The sequence below is a fragment of the Hordeum vulgare genome, chromosome 1H (genome assembly GCF_904849725.1).
Source record: "Hordeum vulgare subsp. vulgare chromosome 1H, MorexV3_pseudomolecules_assembly, whole genome shotgun sequence".
Lineage (NCBI taxonomy): Eukaryota > Viridiplantae > Streptophyta > Magnoliopsida > Poales > Poaceae > Hordeum > Hordeum vulgare.
Window position 1 is genome coordinate 44,997,064 of NC_058518.1, and position 16,709 is coordinate 45,013,772.

Sequence of the window (16,709 nt, forward strand, 5' to 3'; positions counted from 1 at the left end):
GCGCCGGAGGGAGCGAATCGACGGGAGAGGTCCGGCGGCCGGAGGTGGAAGACGATGGCATTGGGGGCGATGCAGAGCTCGGGGAGACTTCGGCTTCTGCAGGGAGGACCGGCTCGACGAGGCGGAGCTAACGACATGCTGAGCAAGAGGATGCTAAGGCTAGGGGCACGGGCAGCTCGAGCTTGAGCTCGGCTCCAATGGCGGCAGGAGGGGGAGGAGAGATCCGAGAGGAGGGGAAGGAACCGACGCTGGGAATGGATAGCGGTGGCCTCGGGGAGCTTATCCCCGGCCTTGCCAGCGCGAGGCGGCGGCCAGGCAGGCGCACAGGTGCGTGGCCGCGCCGGAGAAGGCGGCGGCCACCTCCTGGTCCTACTGGCGCGAGGGAGGGGACGACTCAGGGAGATGGGCCGGGCGAGGCTAGGCGACAGGTAAGAGTTCCCCATTTTTTTTCTATTTTTTTTCTGTTTTAGCTAACTAATGTCTTGCTATTTATTTCAGCTCCAAAAAGGTTGTAAAAACTATTTTAAACACACCTGAATATTTGTTATAATATTCCCAACCATTTCCAAAGTTTTCAGCAATTTTGAAAATTTATAGTTTCTGATTTCAAATTTAAAATTTGAAATCAGTGGCTTTTTGCATTAATTTAAAATGCTTCAAGTGTCAAGAAAATAGTTTTCTCCAATGCTTATTTACTTTCATGATTTATCAGAAAGTTTGAACATTTCTTGAGGCCATTTTGGGTTCATTGATTTTAACTAGTTTGAGATTTTCTTTATTTAAAGTAGTGGCTAGGGTTTTGAGTTTTTCCTTTGCCACTTTCTTGTTCTTGTTGAAATTTATTAGATGCAAATGCAAAGAATACATGAGCACAAGACTAACTTGCTTAAGGTGTCAGGGATGTGACATCTAGTGTATTGAGTTCATGACGAACAGAGTAACGCTTTAAGCAAGATGACATGATGTAGAGGGATAATATCAAACCAATGATGAAACCCCCATCTTTTCACCCTTGATGACAACAACATGATGCGTGCCTCGCTACCCCTTCTGTCACAGAGTGAGGTCACCGCACGGTATGAATCCAAAACCAAGCACTTCTCCCATTGCAAGAATCATAGATCTAGTTGGCCAGACAAAAGCCACAACTCGAAGATAATTACAAGGATATGAAATCATGCATAAGAGAGATCAGAAGAAAATCAAATAAGATTCATAGATAATATGATCATAAATCCACAATTCATCAGATCTCGACAAACACACCGCAAAAGAAGATTACATCGGATAGATCTCCATGAAGATCATGGAGAACTTTGTATTGAAGATCCAAGAGAGAGAAGATGCCATCTAGTAACTAACTATGGACCTGTAGGTCTATGGTGAACTATTCACGCATCATCGGAGAGGTCATGGTGTTGATGAAGAAGCCCTCCGTGTCCGAATCTCCCCTCTGACAGGGTACCAAAACGTACCCCAGATGGGATCTTGTAGAGACAGAAGCTTGCGGCGGCGGAGAAGTACTTTCGATGATCTCCTGATTTTTTTGTGATTTTTAGGGAATATATAGGCGCAACCCCTAGGTCAGGGGGCGCTCAGGGGGCCCACAAGCCTGGATGGCGCGGCCTCCTCCCTGGCCGCGGGGTTGGGGCTTGTGGGGCCCCAGAGGCTCCACTACCTTGGCTCCCAAGCTTCCCGATCTTCTTCCGTTCCAGAAAAAATCTTTTCGGGGATTTTCTTCCGTTTGGACTCCGTTTCAAAATCACCTCTGAAAGGGGTCAAAAACATAGAAAAAACAGGAACTGGCACTTGGCACTGAGTTAATAAATTAGTCCCAAAAAATATATAAAAGGCATACAAAACATCCAAAGTTTGACAAGATAATAGCATGAAACCAACAAAAATTATAGATACGTTGGGGACGTATCAGCAACCAGACATATGCTTGATGGTTTTTATTGGCTCCTTGTTGCCCATCATCTCCTTCATTGTCATCATGCCTCCCGTATACAACTGCTCTGTAAAAGTGTAAATCGCCTTCAGCTTCAAAATGCAGTCATTTTGGAGATTGGCGGCTCTCGGTCCTACAAAGGACAACATGTGATAGTATTTGCAAAATGTTTTGCGTCTCTTGTCAGATGAAGGGCATTGATTCTTACCGAAGATAGCTTGGGTCATATTGGAGATATGCTTTTTCAAGCCGAAGAGTTCTTGGAGAGCGGCTTCTAGATTCTCCTCCGCTTGTTCCACCCGCTTCATGATGCAGACTTGATCAACATTGGCTTTCTTCTCAAATTTTTGATGATCAGCCTTCATTTTCTCCATGTCAGCAAGGACCAACAGATATTTCTCTTTAGAATTAGCCCGAGCATCCTGTATTTTGGCTAAATTTTTCTTCAAATCAGCTAAGGTTGAGTCGGCCCGAGTCAAGGATTCTTGCAAATCAATTTTGGGGAAGCAAGTTTCAGAACTATTGCAAGCAACATCCCTGACACTTGGGGGCTAATGTATGATTCTTTTCAAGTCATACAAAATTCAAAACCCGGCTCATCTTTCAAAAGATGACCCGGCCCTTGGGGGCTACAGGTTGAAGTTTTTTACTAAATTCAAGACCCGTCTCATCTTTCAAAAGATGACCCGTCCCTTGGGGGATACAAGTTGAAGTTTTTTACTAAATTCAAGACCCGAGTCATCTTTCAAAAGATGACCCGACCCTTGGGGGTTGCAGGTTAAAGTTTTTTACTAAACTCAAGACCCGACTCATATTTCAAAATACCCGGCCCTTGGGGGCTACAGGTTGAAGTTTTTTACTAAATTCATTACCCGACTCATCTTTCAAAAGATGACCCGACCCTTGGGGGCTACAGGTTGAAGTTCTTTACTAAATTCAAGACCCGACTCATCTTTCAAAAGATGAACCGGCCCTTGAGGGCTACAGGTAGACATGGGTCTCACAGATGATGCAAAAAATACAATTCATCAAAGAAAACTAGTCTTCTGGAAGGCTAATGGGTGGAAATACAAATAACAAAGGACGAACCTCATCTTTGATCCGCGTCATATTGGCCAAGCTCTTTTCCATTTCATAGCTTGTTTCCAGTTGACTTACGAAACCAGAATAGAGTTGCTCAAATTCAAGTTTTTCATAATTGGGAAGCTTAAATTTGCTAAGGTCTTGTTCTGCAGAAGATTGGGTCTGTTTGGGTGCATGTTTTGTTAACACCGTAGTTGTAGGCTTAGAGTAACTAGTACCAGTAACAACTACGGTATTTGGGTGTTCAGCCGTCTTGGAAGAGCTTGGCGGGTTAACATTTTTAGTTGCCTCCTTCAGAGGGCTTAAAGGATCAGTCCGGACATCAGGAAAATCACCCACAGGGTCAACATGAGTTGCCGCTGGGTCTTCATCAAATTCTGGGACAGAGGTGCTCATACCAAACACCTCAGTTGCTTAAGGAGCAGAGGACAAGTCGCGAGTTTTCCTTTTCTTTGCTTGTGCTCTGAGATGAAAAGACACCAAAGTTAGGACAACTATCAGTATTGGGAAGGAAAATGGTTAGTAAAGGAACTCACCCCTGTACACGAATCATTGGCGGGAGAGCCAACATTGCTGAGTCGCTGGATGAAGGAGGAGAAACCTAATGGACAAGAGTTCAAGGAGTGAACGAACTACGAGCAACATTTTTCACAAGAAGGGAAAGGTGTTAACAGGAGTATAACTCACTTTGCCGTTTTCGACCAGTTGTCTTTTCGGGTATCCTAGAAACTAAGTCGTCGGAATGGCTTCGGGTATGACGTTTGGGGGTATACCTCGCCTACTTGAAAAGGAAATCAGGGTCCAAATGAGCATTTGGGTGAGACATGGGAACTTTTCCACAGATCCGCCTGGCCGGCTTAGGAGAAGAAGAAGTTGAGTCGAAAGAAATTGGAATTACCTCGACGGCGTCATCCTAGCTCTCATAGTCATCATCCTACGAACAGATGTAACGGGGCATAAGCATAAGTCAGAACATAGTGATAACAAACAAAAGGGTAAATTTTTACCTCTGATTGTTCTTCGCCGGCTCGAGACTCGCCAACAACAGATGACTCCTTGGCGGCGGCTTTGCCTTTGCTCTTCTTCTTCTTCTTCTTAGGAGCCGGCTTGGTTATTTTCTGGACAGTCACCTTGGGCCTCCGAGACAAAAATGCTGATCTTTTCTGACAGTTCAGATCAGGAATATGGGTAAACGTATTGAAAGAATGAAAGGAGGCGACTTAGATTGTTACCGCTGGAGCCGGGTTAGAGAGGCAGAAAGGCTTGAGCCCAACCTTTGCGCAGTTCTCTAACGTCTTGCTAGTTAACTTCTTGATCATCTTAACAATGTATTCTTGAGTAAGTCTTGTATGGAAGAAACATTAGGGGTGGTTCAAGCTTCCATCATACTCACACATCAAACCGTTCCGGCGACTCAAAGGCAGAATCCTCCACTCCACCCAACAGCGGATTAGGTCAATCCTAGTAAGCCCATTGTTGGTCAAAGACCTTAGCTGGGAGAAAACATGGATAAAGGCTGATTCTTCTTCTTCGGTCAGTTTTTCTGGCAGCTTGAAATCCATGGGCAAGCGTTCGTCTCTGAAACCCGGAAGTGTGTTCTCGTCGGGAGGAGATGTGTCACGGCAATAGAACCAAGACTCTGCCCAGCCTTTGGGATGGTTGGGTTGAATGACAGGTGGGAACCCGCATTCGCGGCGTCGTTGGATGTTAACCCCCCCAAGTTCCAAGCAAGGTCCGCTGGAGAATTCGGTGTGGCGGTTCAGATAGAAGAAATTCCTAAACAATAGCACTGTGGTTCTATTTGCAGATAAGCCTCGCAAAACACCTGGAATTGGCCCAGGTTGCTGATGGAGTTTGGCCCCAAGTCATGAGGATGAAGATTGAGGAAGTGCAAAACGTCTCTGAAAAACTTTGACCCGGGTGGCTTGAAACCTCGTTCAAGGTGATCAACAAAAACGACTACCTCCCCCTCGGCAGGGTGGGGAGTCGCCTCGCCTGGGGTGGTCTGCCAGCCAACGATTTCTTTAGGGTCAAGATAACCCTCCAAAACATATTTATCGAGATAGGCGTCGTTGGTTTTGGTTGATAACCAATTGCATTTCGAGATATTACCCATGACTACAAAAGGAAGGAACAAGACGGTTTATTAGAAACGGCGTAAGTGGTAACTCACCAGTTGGGTGATCTACAGTACAACTACGGTGATATTATGACTCGCCAATTCAGTAATAAAAGGTGCATCTATGGGGATATTCTATCTCGCCATGGTGGAAGAAGGTGAGTAGCAATTCTAAAGGGTTTTTTCCTTAAGGATAGTCCCTGAAGAAGGATAAAACATGTTTCTAAAGACAAGCGATAATTTATGGATCTACGGGTGGATCAAATTAAAGAAATAATGTGTGTCGAAATTACGGAAGCTATGAACGCAAGAACGCAACAGGGATGATATATGGATCCATGAAGTAAACACTATATGGTCATGTGATGCGGTGAAACTACCATGATTTCTTACTACAAAGAATCTACAATAAGCATATTGGACGGATTCAAGATGGAGGAAGAAGTGTTCATCGCATTCCGGTGCTGACCTAGAAGAACATGGGGATTCGAGATCTAACCCTAATGAAGGAAGGATGTTTACCTGAAAAAGGAGGACGATGCCAGGAGATGGTTGTGGAGGATCCGCGGCGGAGATCGCGCCTTTGACTGGCCTATGGACGCCCTTACTGCGGTGGCCGACGATGGAGCTTCAGGAACGGCAAGCAGGCCGAAGCGCGGGCGTTAGGAAGACGAAGCAGTCGAGGAGATGAAGTGGGGGTAGGTGATGGCGCCCCACTCCCCCTGCGGTTATTTAAAGTCCTAGGGCAAAAATGAAACAGCAGGCGCGGGAACCAAGGCGACAAGTTGAAAACTAGTAATGATGGTGACTAAACTTTTGGGATAACAGGATGAAGACGGAAAAGATCCGTTGGGAATGATGTCATCGAATCCCGGGAATGGAGGAAAAGGTGATGTCATCAATAAATGACTTGGCGACTCAGACAAATTTCGAAGGATGGTGAATCGTCACTTATGGAAAGGATGATAGTGGTACGAGTCGCCCAGGGTGAGCGTGGAAGTCTATTGGCGTGAATAAATTCAAGTCAATCTAGGGCCTAATGTTGGGGATATTACCTGTGGTATGACCCGCCCTAATTGGCCGGGTCAGGAAAGTGGTGACTTATACTTGCGTGACCCACATAAGCCTTGGTTTGGGCCTGGGGCATGTTGGGAGATCTTGTAAGAAGGCCACTGTGGACCATGAGCCGGATGGCGGTTCAAGAAGGACAAAGAAGGTAAGCCGCCAAGGAGTCTTCCTTGGCTTGAGATACACGGTGACTTAGAGATAAGGAAGGCCATTATTTGTAACTTGGCCAGGACTTTGTAAACCCTGGGGCCTCGACCTATATATAAAGGCGAGTCTCTGGGACGAATAGATCAAGTTAGAAATCATCGAGAGCTAGGTCAGGCGAGTTACGCCCTCCTAGTAATCGAATCCATCATCAATATACACAAAGCAGGACGTAGGCTTTTACCTCCACACGAGGGGCCGAACCTGGGTAAATCCGAGTCTTGCTTCGGCTCACCCCCTTTGAGTCGCCACCAAGGTGCGATGGCTCCTTCACTAAGTCCTTTCACGAGGACATCTGCCGTGACAAAACCATGACAGACATGCTTGTAGATGAGAAATTTTTAGGTATTAAATTTCCTAGGACTTTACTAATATAAATTTGTAGTAAAAATATTAGGTCTAGAAATTTTAGTAAAAAATTAGGTCTAGAAGTTTTTAGTAAAAAAATAGGTCTAGAAATTTTTAGAAATAAAATTAGGTCTATTTGGACATGTGTGGATGTTATTGCAGGGAACACCTCCGAGTGGCCTATGCTTTAACGGAATGCTGATTCATTTCTGTTCCGGCAAATTTCAGGCGCTCAATATGTCTTGTTTTTAGAAAAGGTCATGCCAAAATTTTGGCATGACTTGTGCTAGAAAGTAGGAAATATTGGGTGCCCGCGATTTGAAAAAAAAATAGGCCATTCAGAGGTTTTTGTGATCATTTTCACATTTCATTATCATTTTCCACTCAGATGAGTAATGCTTATAGGGTTGACTTTCAGTGTGTCGAAGCTCCTTGTGTGACTTTCAGTATGTTATCGTTGGAGGAATACCGAGTGTTGCCATGGTGGTCGCTTCCTCCTTCGTTCCCGTATGGTAGAGATTTTGGTAATGCATGCGGGAACGAAGGGAGAAGCGGTCATCACCGATGGTCGAAATAATAGTGTGAGGGAGTGTCCACCAGCATACACCACCATATCAGTGTGAGAGAGTGTGCACCATATACACCATGAGATGTGAGAGTTTTTCAAGGAAGCCTTGACATACCTCAACCCATGCTGATTTTTAACATACATCAATAGCTGTCATCCATTTTTAATCTTTAAATCATGAACACTCGAAATGTCGTATGACAACAAGGGGATCCCTGAGTGTGATTATTGCGACAAAGTTAGTTGTGTGTGAGACCAGCAGCCTCACGTGCGAAATGGCAGATTCTTCACCATCAAGCTTGACAAGACTTTTGATGTTTTTACTGTACGCAATGATGATCACTATTTTTTCTTGTTTGCTTCAACGTGTAATTTTTGTTTTTACAATTCGACTAGTGCATCCCCAGCCATGCAAGACCATATGTCTTGGAGAAGCTCGCTTTCCAAGGAATGGACAATATGGAGATGAGGAGAGCTCATCTAAGGGCTAAAGATGGTTTTACGTTTCAGGTTACACTATACAATGCAATTAATCACTCGCATTTTGATTGCTCAACTTGGGAAGCTCTAGGCAAGGCATATGGATTTTAGGAGGATATGGAAATAACCTTCATTATTAGTCCTCAAGATGATATTGAAGGTCATATCGACATTTGGGTGGATGTCGATATGCGTCCAATTTTACGTCATTGTGAGTTTGACAAACATATTTGTTAAGTGATTTGCATTGTTTATTTAAAAATAGTTGGTGGTCATCCTTACTTAACTTTATTTTTATTTTTAATTGACAGCTTATTTCTCTTCTTCAAAAAATCTCAAATGACAGTTGACAGGATGAAAGGACATGGATGTCTCCTAGAGGGGGGGGTGAATAGGCGCTTTATAATAATTACGGTTTAGGCTTGAACAAATGCGGAATAAAACTAACATTTAATTTGTCAAGCACAAAACCTAAAAGAACTAGGCTCACCTATGTGCACCAACAACTCATGCTAGGTAAGATAAACAACTAAGTGATAGCAAGATATATAACAAGAAACAGTATTGCTATCACAAAGTAAAGTGCATAAGTAAAAGGCTCGGGTAAGAGATAATCGAGGACGCGGAGATGACGATGTATCCCGAAGTTCACACCATTGCGGATGCTAATCTCCGTTTAGAGCAGTGTGGAGGCACAATGCTCCCCAAGATGCCACTAAGGCCACCGTAATCTCCTCACGCCCTCACACAATGCAAGATGTCATGATTCCACTAAGGGGCCCTTGAGGACGGTCACCAAATCCATACAAAAAAGGTTGGGGCAATCTCCACAACTTAATTGGAGGCTCCCAATGACACCACGAAGCTTCACCACAATGGACTATGGCTCCGTGATGACCTCAAATGCTCAGGGCAATCTCCACAACTTATTTGGAGACCCGACGTTTTCCCGGAGCTTTACATCACAATGATTGAGCTATGAGGAACCACCAAGCTTCTAGGACGCCAAAGCATCCACGAAGAACAATTTCTAGGGTACCAAGTACCCAAGGGTAACAAGCTTCTCAAACTTCACTTCCATGTATCACCGTGGAGAACTCAAACCGATGCAACTAATGCAATGTGAAGAACACACGAGGTGGTCAAGTCTCTCACACTAAAATCCCTCCACAAAAACAAAAGCTATGGATGAATATGAGAGGAAGAACAAGGAGCTCACAAAGAACTCCAAGATCAAGATCCAAGGGGTTCCCCTCACATAGAAGAGAGAGTGATTGGTGGAGATGTGGATCTAGATCTCCTCTCTCTTTTCCCTCAAGAATGCAAGAATCATTGGTGGGATTGAGATTTAGCAAACTCTAAGAAGGTCAGAAATGGGGGGGGGGGCAAAAACGAGCTCCAAAGATAGGGAACCATTGGGAAAGAAGACCCCCTTAAATAGGTCCCCACAAATCTGCCCGTTATGTCAAAAATTACACACGCGCGTTACAACCGGTGATGCGAGCAGTACAACTGCTCAACCGGTCCAACCGCCCAACTACCGTCCAACACGAGCGCTGGACACGACAAAGTCCCAAGCGGTACGACCGCGTGGAACACCGGTGGTACCGGGCTATGTAATATACACTAGTGGAAAACGGGCCTTTAGTCCCCGGTTCCATAGGGCCTTTAGTCCCGGTTTTCGAACCGGGACAAAACAATCGGGACAAAATGTCGAAACTTTTAGTCCCGGTTGTGTTACGAACCGGCACTAAAGGCCATCCACGTGGCTGCTAGGGCTGGAGGGCCTTTAGTCTCGGTTGGTGTTACCAACCGGGACTAAAGTACTTTTTTCGAGGAAAAAATAAATAATAAAAATCGATTTTTCTTGATTTTTTTTTGACTTTCAACACTTTGAATTATTTAACAATTTAATGTCTAATCAACCCTACTCACTACTCCACCTTGGAGCTCTCATTTCAAATCGTCTAATTTCCCGATCAATCACCCACTCCACTCATTTCAAATCGTCTAACTTTCATGTCGGCCACCCATCCTCTAAGGCTCTCACTACTCCACCACAAGCACACTTAACTTTCGAGTTTTATCTCCACTACTTTCGAAGTGTGCATTTGTTGTTTTCTTGACAATAGTAAGCTATCAATCCTATTAACCCTTATGTCTTGATGTCACATGATTTATTTTTTTTAATTCCAAACAACTATTAAAATAAAACAACAATAATTAATTTAAAAACTAAAAAAACTTTAAAAAAGGCAAAACTTTCAAAAAAAAACTCAAATAATTCTCAAAAAGCATAAAAACAAGAAATCCAAAATAAATAAAAATTTAAAAATAAAATAAGTAATAATAATATTGAATTTTAATGAAAATAAAATAAGTAATAATATTATTTTATTCATTGTTTATCGTTTATTCATTCAATATGGCATACTTAATATCTTTAAATCTATAAATCGAAATTCAACAAATAATATATCCATTATTATTACAAAAATGTGACGAATAGAAATATGACATCATTTATTTAAAAAATAATAAATTTTAAAATCCGAATTTTCATTCTCTTTGAATTTCTAAAATCTAAAAGAACTAAAAACATTCTAAAAAATAAACTACTTATTCAATTAATTTACGTTATATGTATCATACCAATCCTATTAAGACCTTGAGCATGATGTCACATGTTTCACCATTTGAGTTTAAAACTCTTATTCTAAAAAATAATTATTATTTAGTAACACTAATATTTATTGAATAAGTAGTTTGACCAAAAATTCAAAAAAACTTAAATTTGAGGATAACTTTTTTTCCTTTCGGAATGGTGGTTCCCATAGGAACACGTTTCTCGTGGTGAACATTTTAATAGATTTAACTTTTTTGAGCTAAATGACCGTGAAATTAAAAATCACTACAAATAAACTGTGAAAGGGCTGAAACTTGGCATGGTGTCGTCATTTCATCCACATAGCATGTGCTTAGAAGTTGACAAGGTTACGACAAAAACTGAATGCACTTCGTGTACAAACTGGATAATCTCTTCCGAAGTATCACGGTTTCGAATGAAAACTTAGGTTTTACAAAGACATTTCATTTTTTTAAAACTTATTTTAACTCCACACTTTTTGTGCTTTCAATATGCACCATTCAAAGCCACGCCATCAATTTTTAACCCTTTCTCACTTCATTTGCAATATTTCATGCATTTAATGATTTTTTGAGCTAAATAACCGTGAAATTGAAAAGCACTACAAATGAACTCTGAAAAGGCTGAAATTTGGCGTGGTATCATCATTTCATCCACATAGCATGTGCTAAAAAGTTGGCAAGGTTATGGCAAAAACTGGATCCACTTCGTGTACAAACTAGACAATATCTTTCGAAGTATGAAGGTTTCGGACGAAAACTCAGGTTTTACAAAGACATTTCATTTTTTCAAACTTATTTTAACTCCACACTTTTTGTGCTTTCAATATGCACCATTCAAAGCCACGCCATCAATTTTAAACCCATTCTAACTTCATTGGCAATATTTCATGCATTTAATGATATTTTTGAGCTAATTGACCATGAAATTGAAAATCACTACAAATGAACTCTGAAAGGCTCAAAACTTGGCATGGTATCATCATTTCACCCACATAGCATGTGCTAAAAAGTTGAGAGGGTCACGGCAAAAACTGGATGCACTTCGTGTACAAACTGGCAATCTGTTTCAAAGTATGAGGGTTTCAAACGAAAACTCATGTGTTACAAAGGCATTTCATTATTTAACTTACTTTAATTACAAACCTTTTGTGCGTTCAATATGCACCATTAAAAGACACGTCATAAATTTCAACCTTTTCTGACTTCACTTGCTATTTTCTTGCATTTAATGATTTTTTGAGCTATAAACCTAAAAGACCTAAACAAAATTTATTTTTGATTAAAACACCCATTTAAAATAACCTAATTTTTTTCAAATTTAATGTAATGATAAAACACACTAATAATAAATAGAGGGAAAAAGAATCACTCAAAAATATATTTTTAAAGTAAATTTATTCACAAAGTAGTGATTGACACAAATTTCAAAGAATTCAAATTTAAACTATTTAAATTTGAAAACTACTCGCACAAATAGGAAGTTTATAATTTTTGTGACCTAAAGCAAAAATATTCATTAAAAACTATAAATATTCTAATAGTAATTCCAAATCTAAAAACATAAATTGTCGTGTGTAGAAAAACAAAACAAGCCAAAAAAGACAAAATAGACCTTTAGTCCCGGTTGGAGCCACCAACCGGGACTAAAGGTCCCTTCCCGCACAGAATTTAGGCCGCCAAAAAGGAAACCTTTAGTCTCGGTTGGTGGCTCCAACCGGGACTAAAGGGTGACCTTTAGTCCCGGTTGCACACACCAACCGGGACTAAAGGTGGTAAACCCTTTAGTCCCGGTTGGTGTCTCAAACCGGGACTAAAGGTCTCATTTGAACCGGGGATAATGCCTACCACGAGCTCCGTCCGGCATCTTAGTCGCTCGAACCGGGACTAATGCTCACATTATTCCCGGTTCGTAACGCGACCGGGACTATTGCTCCGATTCGGCTAGGACGAAAGCCGTGTTTTCTTCTAGTGATAGCAGTACAACCGGTCCACTACCACCCAACAACCGGAGCTCAACAGAACTTTGTTCGGTTGAAGCCCGGTGATGGATCAGTTCAGCCGTCCAGGGTGCGGGCGGTACAACCGCTGGAAGAAACAAAGAAATACCAGAACTGACATAACTTCTGCAAATGAGCTCAAAATTGAGAAAACTAAAGCTTGTTGGATTCATGACGACTAGAGCTATCCAACAGCGACTGTTATGAAAAAACCGGCAAAATGAAGAGGTAGTTACGAATAATGCCAATGATATAGAGATGTGAAACCTCTATGAATGAAGAACCGGAAAAAACTCCAACATCGAAAACATCATAGAACATGCACATGAACTCCGTTTTCGATGAACTCGAGCTTGTCATAAAGATGACCATAAGCTCTAAAACTCACAAAGAGAACCACCAAACAAGAACCAAGAAAGATGATGCAAGGATGCAAATGGTTTGAGCTCTCAATGAACGATACGATCAAGCTACTCACTTGACATCCCCCCTTGACAGTATGGAAATCTATCCTAAAATACAAAAACCTATCAAGGGCAAACCTATACCTTGCACATAGTCCAATTGAGCTACATTATGATGATCTTGACTTTCTCAAGATGGACCACCTTTCTTGATTGCATTGGCTTGATGAAGACTAGTTGATTTCTCCCCCATACTCACTATGGGTGAGCCACTCTTCAGCACATCTTCACAAGTCCATTGCCACCACAATGGATGGCAAGCTTCAAGCATGATGTCTTCGTGATACTCCACTTGAACTTGCACACCACAATCTTGATGACGATCACCACTTGATGTCATCCTTCACGGGTTGAATGAGATCTTCCTCTTGACGCAAGACCATGGAAACACACCTAACCCCACAGAACTCTCACGAAGACCATGGGTTAGTACACGAAAGCATAATGGACAATGCTTACTGCTACTGCAACAAAAGACCTTCCAACGGCGCCAGAAACACGTGCTGACGAGAGACTGTTCTAGTCTTGATTCTCCTCAGCAACGGCACCAGGAATCCTTCTGCTACGGCTACGCCTTTAGGGACTTCCTAGGAAAATATGCAAAGCATTTCCCCGTGGCCTTGGAGCCTTGTGTTGGTGTTCCCTCGAAGCGGAAAGGGTGATGTAGCGCAGCGGTGGTAAGTATTTCCCTCAGTTTTGAGAACCAAGGTATTGATCCAGTGAGGAGTATCACAAGTGCCTACAGAAACACAAATAACCTGCTCCCAACGCTATGAAGGGGTTGTCAATCCCTTATAGATTATTCGCAAAGTGAGAACTGAAAGCAACAAAGTAACAAAGCAAAGTAAAAGCGGAGGTGTAAACGATAGATGTGAATAGACCTGGGGGCCATAGTGTTTACTAGTGGCTTCTCTTATGAAAGCAAGTAGACGGTGGGTGAACAAATTACTGTCGAGGTTGATAGAACCGCGCAAAGTCGTGACGTCATCTAAGGCAATGATTATATCTATAGGCATCACGTCCAAAACAAGTAGACCGATACTGTCTGCATCTTGTACTATTACTCCACACGTCGACCCCTATCCAGCATGCATCTAGTGTATTAAGTCCAAAAGAACAGAGTAACGCCTTAAGCAAGATGACATGATGTCGATGGACAATCTCATATCTACGACAGAGCTCACCTTGTTACCCTTGATGGCAACTACTCAATGTGTGCCTTGCTGCCCCTACTGTCACTGGGAAAGGTCACCACATGGTAAGAACCCAAAACCAAGCACTTCTCCCATTGCAAGAATCATAGATCTAGTTGGCCAAACAAAACCCAAGACTCGGAGAGACTTACAAGGATATCAAATCATGCATATAAGAAATCAGCAAAGACTCAAATATATATCATAGATAATCTGATCACAAATCCACAATTCATCGGATCTCGACAAACACACCCCCAAAGAATATTACATCAGATAGATCTCCATGAAGATCCCGGAGAACTTTGTATTGAAGATCCAAGAGAAAGAAGAAGCCAGCTAGCTACTAACTACGGACCCGTAGGTCTGAAGTGAACTACTCACGAGTCATTGGAGGGGCGATGATGATGATTAAGAAGCCCTCCGCCTCCAAAGTCCCCTCCGGCAGGGCGCCGAGAAGGGTCTCCAGATGAGATCTCGCGGAAACGGAAGCTTGCAGCGGCGGAAAAGTATTTTCGTGGCTCCCTTGATTTTTTTTCAGATTTTTAGGGAATATATAGGTGCAAGATCTAGGTCAGGGGGGGCGCCAGGGAGGCCACAAGCTTGCCCACCGCCGCCTCTCCCCGGTGGCGGAGTGGGGGCTTGCGGGCTCCCTGTAGCCCTCCTGGCTTGGCCCATAGGCCCCCTGATCTTCTTCCGTTCGGGAAAAAATCATTTCGGGGATTTTATTGCGTTTGGACTCCGATCCAAAATCAGATCTGAAAAGAGCCAAAAAACAGAAAAAACAGGAACTGGCACTTGGCACTGAATTAATAAGTTAGTCCCAAAAAAGATATGAAAGGTACATAAAACATCCAAAGATGACAAGATAACAACATGAAACCATCAAAAATTATAGATACGTTTGAGACGTATCACTTACCATACCATGGGATCACTTGATCCCTCTTGATACATCTTGTACACTTTGTGTGTTGATCAACTTAATTTACTCTTTGTCTTAGTCTTGATCAACCTTGTGTCTTTATGACCATTCTTTGGATAATACCTTGAATACCACCTGGATCATCATATAAACTCCTTGAAACCAGCAGATGGAGTTCATGAAGTGCCTGTGGAGAAATCCTACAAATATAACTTAAGGCAACCATTAGTCCATAGGGATTGTTATCAATTACGAAAACCACACATGGAGAAATATGCCCTAGCACAGGACCTACTATAGTCTTTGCTTTGATCTTACTTGGTTGGAGAAAAACCTAATGATCTCATTTATTGATGATTTTGATGTTTATAGGAACAATTATGAAGATATTGGAAAATGTTATTGTGAATATGTGCCACTAGTGCACGAGTTGAACCCTAATAATTTTCATGTAGATAGTGTGGTAAGATTATTTTTTACTATTGTGCCATTAATTTGTCCATCTTTTGCATATTTTTTTTAAGAAAAACTAGATTGCCAACTATGTTATTATTATGTCCTTCATGCTAGAGGTTGTGCGTGAACTGATGACTATAGAAGGTCGTCATTTGAATGTTATCAGCTTACCGCCATAGTGGCATATATGTTTCCGCAATGCATACTCGCTTTCGAGAAGGGATGGAATCTTGAAACTTAAAGGATTTTGACAATTTAATGAAAAGCCGCCGACAACTACTTGGCGGAGACGTGAACGATTTGTGCATGCCACATGTCGGAGATAGGTGAATCTCTATTCTTCACAATGGAGAGAGTGGAGCTTACCCTTTTTACGCTATTTTACCCAGTAGAGTGTAGTAGGTTCTACCTAGGAGAGAATAATATGTGCTAGCCAAAAGAGATGACCTTTCTTAGTTTATGATTATTATGGTGTTTTTATGTTTTATGGAATTTTAACTTGGTATGATTAAGATGATAACAAGTTGTTAGATGATTAAGAGGATGATTAGTTCTTATATGATTAAGAGGATGATGAGTTGTTAGATGATTAAGAGGATGATGAGTTGTTAGATGATTAAGAGGATAATAAGTTATATGACAGAAATTATATTAAACTGGATGGATGCAAGTGACCAAGTTGAATTAGAGGAAAATATGATGTTGCAACTTGTAACATCATATTTTCTCTCTAACCCAACTTGATCACTTTCACCCATACACTTTAATCTAAATGTTGTTTTTTACAAAATTATTATTGTTGTTGTATACTAATATGAATAACCGTGTGAAAAATTTAAAATAAATACAAAAATTGAAATATGCGGGATTAGTAGGGCGCGAGTTAAAAAATAACGCCACTTGTAAAGTCACATATCAGTAGCTCATGTTGGTTTGCGATGCTACAGATATGTGACTTTACGAGTAGCGTAGGCATGAAGCGCGCTACTGCTAAAAATCAGCTATAGCATCATAGTAGCGCGCCATCCAGCACTACTGGTAGCTAAATGTCCCGCGCTACTGGTAGGGTTTTCCCTAGTAGTGAAGCCATCAGGGTGCGCCCAGGGGGGTGGGGCCGCCCTGTAGGCTTGTTGCCCATGGGTGGCTCCCCTCTAGTTGTTCTTCACTCCAATATCTCTTATTTTCTCCACACAAAATCATAAAA